This window comes from Taudactylus pleione, unplaced genomic scaffold (assembly GCF_031769625.1).
Source record: "Taudactylus pleione unplaced genomic scaffold, aTauple2 ptg000129l, whole genome shotgun sequence".
NCBI classification, from domain to species: Eukaryota; Metazoa; Chordata; class Amphibia; order Anura; family Myobatrachidae; genus Taudactylus; species Taudactylus pleione.
The window spans coordinates 13,434,645-13,445,380 of record NW_028284531.1 but is presented as its reverse complement, the minus strand read 5'-3'; the positions used below and the strand labels follow the sequence as shown (position 1 = coordinate 13,445,380).

Below are 10,736 nucleotides of genomic sequence, written 5' to 3'. Positions count from 1 at the left end.
ACTCTTAACAAAGATTCTCATAGAATCTATATAAAATATAACCTTTATTATGTATAATTAAAATTGGGGGTGCCCATACTACACATGAATATCAGACCGATATTAACAAAAATTGGATAAAATTACCTAAATATTGAGTATTCAGGTGTTATATATAACACCTATGAGGAGTATGGTGAAGATATTAGTAGTCCTGGTAACACTCTATGATGATAATATGCTAGTGATCTTATTCAATAATAATTTCTACAAATGCAATGCTGTGTACCACTCTGTCCCAGAAATTCTCCTGCATGTCTTAACCTACAGCACCTGGTATTCCCAAGTGGTCTCCCATCCGAGTACTAACCAGGCCTAACACTGCATAGCTTCCAAGATCAGATGAGATTGGGCGTATCCAGTATGGTATGGCTGTAGCTATGGTATTAGGGGAATGCAAATGCCCAGGTACACAGACAAAGCAATAGTGATTGTAGGACTATCTCATATGAGGAGTCCACTGTATTAAATAAAACACAGTTCAAAGATAGTAATGCATAGGCGTACTTTATTTGTTCCACTTATAGATCATCACAGAAATATATTGATTCATAAACATCTGATTTAAAAATTCATAGTGTTTGACACATCAAGAATCATGCAGATTGTTCTAATATGTGACAGTGTTCAAATATGTGACAACCTGTTGACAATGGCAAAAATTCTACACTTTATCTATGCAATCTGTGATCAAATAACATTAGATTGATACGTATTTCACAGCTGAATCCATGTGTCAATATTATAGCAGACAAAAACTCTGTGGATCGATTACAGCATATTTAAAGGTTTAAGATATCCACGTCATTGTGTGCATTCTATACATGGGTAGATATCTCCAATTCAAAAACCTGTTAATTCTACATCCATCAGTCTCAACACTGCTGCTTATATAAATTATCTAGCATACATGCATAGTAGTGGACTGGAAACCCACTAAAGTAACCCTGGTATAGTATGTACAGTCACACCCGCTGTTGCGAGGGATGCAATCGGGAAACTGGCTGACGTGATCCCGACAGCCGGCTTCCTGACTGCTTTATCCCGGCGTGGGTTAAATGACAGGCGCCCGGCATCCCAATCGAAGGGATGCTGGGTGCCGAGAGTGGACAGCCGCTGGGGGGAGGGTTAGGTTTAGCGCATCCGGGGGGGACTTAGGGTTAGGCACCGCCCCCGGGAGGGTTAGGTTTAGGCTAGGGGGAGGGAGGGTTAGGGAATGCGGCCGGCGGTATTTCATACTGATTCTCTGTTGCGATGCTCTGCATGTAGTAGAGGATACTTTTTACTAGGGAGCATATAGAAACCGTATTACTGCTGTGACTGGGTAACATATTTCCTCACTTCTGACATGGTCAGAGAGAATCTCCATCTTGTGTACAAATAGTTGACTTAATGGCTATAATGCTCTGGGTTATTCACATGTATAGCACGTGGAGACATTGTTGTTTTGATTATTCTGTTGTAGGATTCTAACACTAGATATATGCCATAACTTTATGTACCCTGTTCCTACATCTAAAATCTAAAACACTGGTATTATACTTAAAGTTAATTATCTGTGGTCTGACAGACATCAGCAGAGATGGTTTGAGTTGAACATGATTCTCTGCATAGAGTTTAAATGTATATAGTGCCTTTTTTCTCTGCTGGAACCACTCTACTACTGTGCATGTATGTTAGAGAATTTATATATTGAGACTGACGGGTGCAGATTTAACAGGTTTTTGAATTGGAGATATCTACCCATGTATAGAATGCACACAATGGTGTGGATATCTTAAACCTTATCTGAAATGAAATATGCTGTAATTGATCCACTGAGTTTTTGTCTGCTATAATATTAACATATGGATTCAGCTGTGAAACACGTATCAATCTAAAGTTATTTGATCACAGATTGCATAGATAAATTGTATCATTTATGCCATTGTCATCAGGTTGTCACATATTTGAACACTGTCACATATTAGAACAATCTGCATGATTGTTGATGTGTCAAATACTGTAAATTTTTAAATCCAAAGTTTAAGTGGAACAAATAAAGTACGCTTATGCATTACTATCTTTGAACTGTGTTTTATTTAATACAGTGGACTCCTCATATGAGATAGTCCTACAATCACTATTGCTTTGTCTGTGTACCTGGGCATTTGTATTCCCCTAATACCATAGCTACAGCCATACCATACTGGATACGCCCAATCTTGTCTGATCTTGGAAGCTATGCAGTGTTAGGCCTGGTTAGTACTCGGATGGGAGACCACTTGGAATACCAGGTGCTGTAGGTTAAGACATGCAGGAGAATTTCTGGGACAGAGTGGTACACAGCATTGCATTTGTAGAAATTATTTCCACACAGTTATTGAATTAGATCACTAGAGTATTATCATCATAGAGTGTTACCAGGACTACTAATATATTCTTAAAGGTGTTATATATAACACCTGAATAGTCGGGAATTTTATCAAATTTTTGTTAATATTTGTCTGATATTCATGTGTAGTGTGGGTGCCCCAATTTTAATTATACATAATAAAGGTTATATTTCATATAGATTCTATGTGAATCTTTGTTAAGAGTGCCCAGCAACAAGCCCTTCTTTTTCTCTTTCTTGTTGTGTTGTGCTCTGCTTGAATTAAGAATGTTGATAAGATGATTTGCAATAAAGATTCAATATGACACAAAAAACTACAGTAATATGAATAATCAAAATCAACTTTAAATAAATGAAGACTACTGAATCGAATATCACACTATATACAATACTAGCAACCCGCCCCGCCTTCGTGGGGGAGCAATTTTTTATTTATGGTAATAGTCTTATTTAACAGAGGTCTTATAAGATTTCCTTGCAGACGACATAAGTCGTTTTTCTTCCTGACATCAACAGAAAAAGATTTAGTTATGAAGTGACACACAAAAGGGCCACGTAAAGTTATCCATGAGAAAAACATTCTCCACTCTAGCCACGTTAAATGTCTGTCCGTGTACTTTATTTATTGTAATGCCAAAGACTCTTACCGGGAATTGGACTCATTTGAAATTAAAGAATTTTTTTCACATAAATGAAATAGGAATAGTAAAAATCTCTACATGGTATAAAATAAAGTCCATTGTTGTGATATAGCTTTAACTAGTTAGGCAGTGTAAGCCACGAAAGCGCTCGGACGTATGTTTTTTCATTTACTTGCTTCACTAAAATAGTCACTGCTCGGCTCCCTTTTATCATACATTAATGTTTCATGCACCTAAACCTTCCTCGACAAATGCTCTATACAATAGTGAAAACTGCATCAAAATCCGTCCAGTGGTTCTTGATATTAGCCCGAACAAACAGACAGACACCTACCAGAGACTTTATGTTATACTATGTATAGACAGTACAATATTCTCACAGATCTAATTGGTGTACTTAATGATTTCCTACAGACTCAATTTGTAAGAAAAGCAATACTATACTGCATATACTATAGCTTTCATCACACAGCTGCAATAGGTATAAATAGAATTGTCAAATCACTCAATATTACATATTTTCAGTACACTATTTAAGGTTTGTAGAAAAATAGACCCTGTTTTTTTAAATAATGCTGCAGTGATCTTAAGTATGATTAACACAGTCAGTTTAATGATTAGTGTATATTGTAGCTTGTGAATATGTCACTTAATGTCAAATAAGAAAATCTCCCATAATACATGAGCCCAGTACATGTTTATGCAATAGATGGAATTCTCTCATCAAATATTACAAGGTCTTTGAGTTACTGGTAGCTTTGCCTCTGGATTTAGGCACTCTTGTTTAGTAGATACAGTAAAGTATTGTCAGCTTATTTTCCATCACTGAATTGTTGCTTGCGAATTACATATATCCCACCCATCCTCTCTCTGCAAGTTGTCTGTCTTTCACTCTGCTGCATGTCTATGTTCACTGCTTAGTCTTTCTTATGGATGGTCTTTGCAACATGTCTCTTATTATGCTAATTGCACTCTTTCTGCTTTTCTTACTTGCTCACTGCTGCTTAACTTTTTATTTTGCTGTTTGTCTCTCTCTGGTCACTGCTTTCTAAGCTGTCAGATCTCTATAGATTATCTCTGTCTTTGATCTATCTTTCTTTTTTTTTTTTGCAGTCTCACATGTTTCTCTCTCTCCAGTGTCCTGCTGAATATGTAGGGCATACTTTCCTACCCTCCCGATTTGACCCGAGAGCCTACCGAACATCGGGTGCTGCTCCCGGCCTCCCGGGAAGGCAGGCAAGTCTCTCGACCTCCGGCGACATGTCTGCACCCCACGAACTTGTAAGTATAAAGCCCGGCAGCGGGGGGGGGGGCGATGACACGATTCGCGCTGAATCGTGTCATCGTGGCTCCGCCCCCTGCTCCAGAATGCCATTAATATCAGCATTGTGATGAGGGGGTGGAGCCATGATGACATGATCATGCTGTCATGCTGTCATGCCCCCATGCTCCGCCCCCAATGACGAGTCGCTGCCGGGTCCCGCCCCCTTTGACGCGCCACACCTAACTAATCTTTCTCATTTTCTCCTCTTTGAATTGCTCTTATTTTAGCTGGTTCATCTTGAGTTATTATGCTCTTCTGGGGTTTGTCTCTGGTTTCTCTATCCCTCCACTTGAAGCAAGGTTGGTAGGGCAAAGGAGCTTGGTGTTTATGCTGGGATGGTCTTTCCTCTCTCTTTCCTTCCTTTGTTCTGTATATACGCTTCCTCCCCTACATCTCTTCTTCTTGGCTGATGAGTAAATATACAGCACCCTTGTTGGCTTGGAACAAATCAAATTCCTTTATCTGGTACCCCCCTACGGCCAGTCCCAACTTTCAGCTGCTGATGCACCCCATGTCAGTGAAGAGCACTCAGCATGGGAGAGCTGCAGTGACAATTGATACAATGAATGAGTGAAGGTAAGTACTCATCCTATGTTTTTGGAACTCCCTACTGTATGTCCTTATTGCACTAAGCAACCACCTAGGATCACTTAGTGGTAGCACTGGTCCTGATTATACAGTACCTATATTAATTCTGCTAATGTAATTATTTACAATAGATATATTATATATATATATATATATATATGCACACATACAGCATTAAATCAAATCTCTAATTCTATTTTGCTTATCCTAATTAGTTATCTTTTTTCTTTATTCCCTTTCACTCACATTGTTCCCAAATAAACATATTACCTTGGTTTATTGGCCTTTTGTCCTTATTTGTGTTGTATTTTAGGCGGGCAGGGGTCTCTGGAGGGTTCAAGCAGAAATTAGCATTAACTGCTGCCTACAGGCTGCCTGCAGGTTTTTTTGTGGGTCTGTAATTGAATAGCTCCGTACACTTTACCAAGAAGCACACACTGCACAATGCAACCCACAGCTGCCCCTACAAATGTAGACCATGATTTATTATAGTGATGAATAATGATTACAAATTACCTTTTTTGAAGTTGAAGACTACAAAGAGTTTAGGTAGCTATGAAGAAACATGTTAATACTGTAACAGTGCTTGATTTACAGGTTTTCTTTGTATTACCTAGCATAGAAATACAGGGCCTGATTCAGAGCCGGACGCTATTTGCGCTCGCTCGGTCAGAAAAAGGGGCCAGCTATTTAAATTGAGCGCTCGCTCTTTGCAGTCTGTTGACGCCTCTATGTCTGAGCGAGTGAACGAAACATGCGCTTGCTATTTTGTAAAGACGCTCCCTGCCTGCTCACATCCTACGTCATCTCCGCTATTTATTTGATTAATCGAGTACATCGAAAGGCATCTGAACTGCTCGCAGTGCTTGTGATAGGTTTATCCTACTGCAATCATGCGAACAGTTCAGGCTAAGAGACAACCAAGTGACGTGGTTGATGATGCTGCTTTGTTAATTATGCACACCCTTAAAACGCCCGTTTTGACCGTTTGGCATGCCTGCGTTCGGATCACCACTCCCCGTTTTCAAGCACCTTCCCCTGTTACCACCCACAAACGCCTCATCCTGTCACTCAGATTAGCAGGCATTCGCTATTTTGCGAGCGCTCGATTTCCGACCGCAATGACTGGTTGGCGCATGCGCATTACAACCCATATGCATGCGCAGTTATGCGAACATCGCTCGGAGTGAATGAGCGGCCGCTTACGAGCGGCTCTGAATCAGGCCCACAGTCCTGACCTCTTACTTCTGAAAGCTTGGCATTTATTTCACTAGTAAAATGCATAAAATGTAGATATTCGACTTTGTGTTTGGAATATTGTAATCTTATGCAATAAAATCTCAGCAAAATAATAAATCTAATTGTGTTTCTTTGGTATTATAATGCTTTTGAAAATGGCCGAAGTATATAATGTAAGCATTATAAGCATAGACCTAAGGCATACGCACACAGAGCTCAAACTTGGCCAACCCTATGACATAACATTTATTCCATTTATAAAAGACACCCCATGAATCCTTTAGAGCGCCAAGTAAAATGAAACAGTTCTAGGAGCCTATTTCCACTAATCCTAATAATCCAGTTTCACCAGGAGTCTGATTTCTAGGAAATTAAACTTTCCAATTCTGAGATTTCCCTGTTCAAATTTGAGATTGTCCTGGGAAAAAGGAAACATAGCAGCTACATCAATGCATCACATAAGCCATTTTTGCTGGCTTGGTTTTGGGTAAGTAAGGACCTACAGTACTGTACGTTGGAGACATCAAACTAAATATATACACTGTAAGATAGTTCATACTATGATAGAAATTACTGAGATTGGTGAATAACATAACAGTTAATATTAGAACAAGCAACATAATTGACCGGAATCCCTGATCCCACTGATCACAAATGCAGAAGGTGGACTGTTATGAAAAATAAAGTAAAACGACATAACTTACAGCTGTAAAGTAAAGTGAACTGTGCAAAAGAAAACCAGATGCCCTGGCGACGACTACATGCAGGTGTTGCCAGTGAAAAATGAATTGTCAATGCCTGAGTTAGCACAGAATGTATTTACAGTTCATCAATCCTTGCTCTGAGCTCCAAGCCCTACTCCTGCACTTAGGTAACTTATAAACAGATCTTTCTCTGTGGATTCAAATCTCCAGCTGTTAACCCTGTATGAATAAAAACTAGGTACTGGCAAATAGTAATACTAATCATGGATGTAATAGTGAATATCTGACCTAAGTATCAGTATCTTTAGAAGTATTTCCTCCAGCGCCGGATTTAAAAGTCAGACCTTCCCTAGACACAACATTACTGCCCCCTACTATAGTGTACTTTGGGCCTGATTCAGACACGCTCGCGAGCGCACAGCGCTCGCAAGCTGGTTGATGGTCCCCGACTGCGCATGCGCCACCTCCGGCGTGCTCATGAGTGAGACCCATACTGCGACGGCAGCTCCATCGCAATGGGTCTTGCTATAAGACGGGGCGGCTGTCGATGTTTATTGACAGCTCGCCCCGTTTTGTAGGCGGGGAGGGGAGGTGGCTGCACAAACGCAGGTGTTCCCTTAGGAACGCCTGGCATTTGTGGGCGGCCCTACTGACATCACTCGTGATGTCAGTAGTGGACTTCCTGCTCTATTAGAGCAGGAAGTCCACTCGGGCTTGCGAGAGCTGAGACCCTACCACAGGGTCTCCTCGTCAGCCCGATGGTCGCGATAATCGCGACCATTGCCCGGCCACCTGCAAAAGCCCACAGCTTAGAGAGCGGCCTGGAGACCAAAAAAAAAAACCCGCCCTGATTCAGAGCGAGCGCTCGCAAACAGCGAGCGCCTCTGAATCAGGCCCATTGTTCTTAATGAGTGTCTCATTAAATTGTAGTGTATTGGATGTTGTATTACATTGTACTTGGAAATCCAGATAAAATTAGACATATTGGAAAATGCCCCAAAAATGTACAGGCAACAAACCACTAGACAAAATGGCAATTAATTAGATGTACTAAACAACTATATATTACACAGTACTTACCTATAAGCTAGATCTTTGTCAAAGACACTTTACAGAAATGCTTTCAAATGATGAAAAGAACAGAACAGAACAATACACAATGTTACAGATGTTTTCCATATTGTAAATCAGTTTTAATAAATAAGTTCTCTTAGTAATAATAGTACTTTGGTGCATAACCCACCACATAGCAGGGTAATGGCACTTACATACAGCTAAGATCGGTGCTGAACACCCCATCCTTTTGCAAAAGTGGAATGATCCATGGTAATCCTGTGTACTTGTTCACACATATGAATTATTCATGAAATGGGTATTTAAGGAGAGTTATTAATATACTGGTTTATGAAGTGTGTAATTTATTCAGCGTAGAAGACAAATAGGTAAGGATGGGGAAGACTCTAGTGGCCCTGTGCACATCTAACCAGACTTGATGTGTCAAAGTACACATTTGACAGATGGATCTCCATGCATCAGCCGCTTGGGCTATGTTTTTTTATTATTTTTTTCATGATTTATTGACCCAAGTTTAGTAGCCCTGGAGGACCATGCAGGCCAAAGTACAGTTAATACTCTAAAGCAATTTTACACTTACCTTGCTGTTACCACCTTCACCTACTGTCCATGCCAGGGGCCCCCCAATTATTGTGTACGTCTTTTTGGATGCATGTATTTTTTCTCTTTTTAGCATAATTCATTTTAACCCCTGTTGTGTGAAAACAGTATGATTTCCTGCATGCTCAACATTTAGTCATCCTGCTTGTTTATGGTATATTTTCTATATAATAATGTATGTACAGTAGAGATCCATCTTTGCCTTTTTGCCTGTCATCTGTAGATCATAGTACGGCACATACTGTGAGGATCGCACATTAGTATAACAGTGCTAGCCCACAAACAGTGCACTACAGGGGTACAGCTTCAATTCTACAGTATTCGCTGGGAAAATAGCAGCTAAAAAAAAACAAAAAAAAAAATGTACACGGCGCAATATTATATTCCTGCTTTATTAATAATGCTACAGTATGCAATATTGCTCTATTATGGGGAGATGTATCAAACCTTGGAGAGAGATAAAGTTCCCACAGCATTATTACATACATCTTCCCCTAAAGTTTGTATACCATGTACATTATCTTAACATGCCTGCAACTTGCCCCCCTCTATCACAAGTTAATACCCCTCAGATGTGATCAATTAACTTTTTTTAATTTTACTTACTTATATTCTAACAAATAAAGGGCCTGCCTTATTCAGAGGTGGGCAAGTGTCGATGCCGCATGCGGTTGGCTGATGCTTTATGTCTGCGCATGTGTCTGAGGGGTCTATTTGCGTCCCAATGGAGACAGAGAACCAATTTGGATGCAATAGCCGTGGATGTCAGTGGGCATTCCTGGTGGTAGTTAGGCAGATGCGGGCATGTCGCTGACAGCAACATCTGCATATAACTGGTATAAGTTTGGATGGCACAGCCGAGATGGATTAGCTCTTCTGTAAGTGGGCATCTAAGTATGAACAGGATCGGTCATGGCATTAGCATGAAGACACAGATGTGGCTGTGTCCACCCCTGAATCAGGCCCAGTGTCTTACCTATGGGCTTTACTGTGGGCCTGATTCAGAGCACTTCGCAAACCCGATGGTTTGCGTATTACTCTGATGTTAGAAGATTGGCACATGCGCAGGATCTGTACTGAACAGGCTCCGGCCTTCTACTACGAGATTTCTGCCGTTTCCCAAAGCCGCAGCCTGATGGACACTTTGCAGCTGTTTGAGGGCGGGAAGTGCCATGGCCAGGGTCTGCGTCTTCCAATGCAGATGTTAGGTGTGAGACGGCCATTTGAGTAACCTAAGGGTTACTCAGATGGCCGATGGTCTTGCAAGTGATCCGATAGCTGCATCACAAGCATACGTACAGGAGGCGTCTATTCACACCAGACGCCTCCTGCTGCATTACCATATGTTAGCATCGCTGCTACATCAAAAGACGCAGCGGTGATGTTAACAGCGTACAAGTCAGATCAGACCCTGTGTTCCTTAGGTAAGGTTTCAAGTGTGTCTGTATTATTTCTGTTGCATGTACAGTAAATTAAGAGATTCAGGTGAGGTTCTTTGACAGTGTATGTCCTGCTGTTACAGGCAGGCAGCTGCCTTGCATCATGTTACTGTAATAGTCCAGAGTGCTAATACTTTCAAGTGCTTAATTTACATCATGTTATCCATAGAGAACATAACTACATAAAATATAAATAGTGGTCGTGGACCTTTCCAATATATTGCAATTTGCAACCCACACATATACAGTACTTATGCTCAGGTCGTGAGTTCAATGACAAATGTTTTTATTTTTTTCTTATAAAAGCACATATGGCTAGCATTTAAAGCGCAGTGGAGGACTCATTAGTGACCAGACTATCTTGGTAGGTTTACTAAAAAAAGAAAGTATCCAAAGCCCTATGCGAATGCACAACTGGACAATCGTTATCTTAGTGCGTTCGCTCCTTTGCCATCGCTAGGACTGGTTTCCATATACTTTTCATTGTTGTTGCCGTCCACTTGGTGAATCCTCCATACCATCTGGAATATAGAGGCTACTGATGTCTACTTCAAGCATCTGTGGCCCAGGCGGACTCCCGCAGGTGGATATACGAACAGCGTGCAACCGCAGCCGCTGCACCACTCTTTACAGCACGGGAGATATTCTGGACTGCCTATTCCCACACAGCATACTGAGTGCTGACTACTAACATTAGTGGAGAGTGGTGACTAT

At 40.8% G+C, this 10,736-nt stretch overlaps 2 pseudogenes; one reads left to right on the top strand and one right to left on the bottom strand.

Annotated features, from left to right (window-relative positions):
- Positions 1–300: 300 nt before the first annotated feature.
- LOC148523643 (5S ribosomal RNA) lies at positions 301–419 on the bottom strand (annotated as a pseudogene).
- A 1,790-nt stretch (positions 420–2,209) lies between these two features.
- LOC148523642 (5S ribosomal RNA) lies at positions 2,210–2,327 on the top strand (annotated as a pseudogene).
- Positions 2,328–10,736: the final 8,409 nt, after the last annotated feature.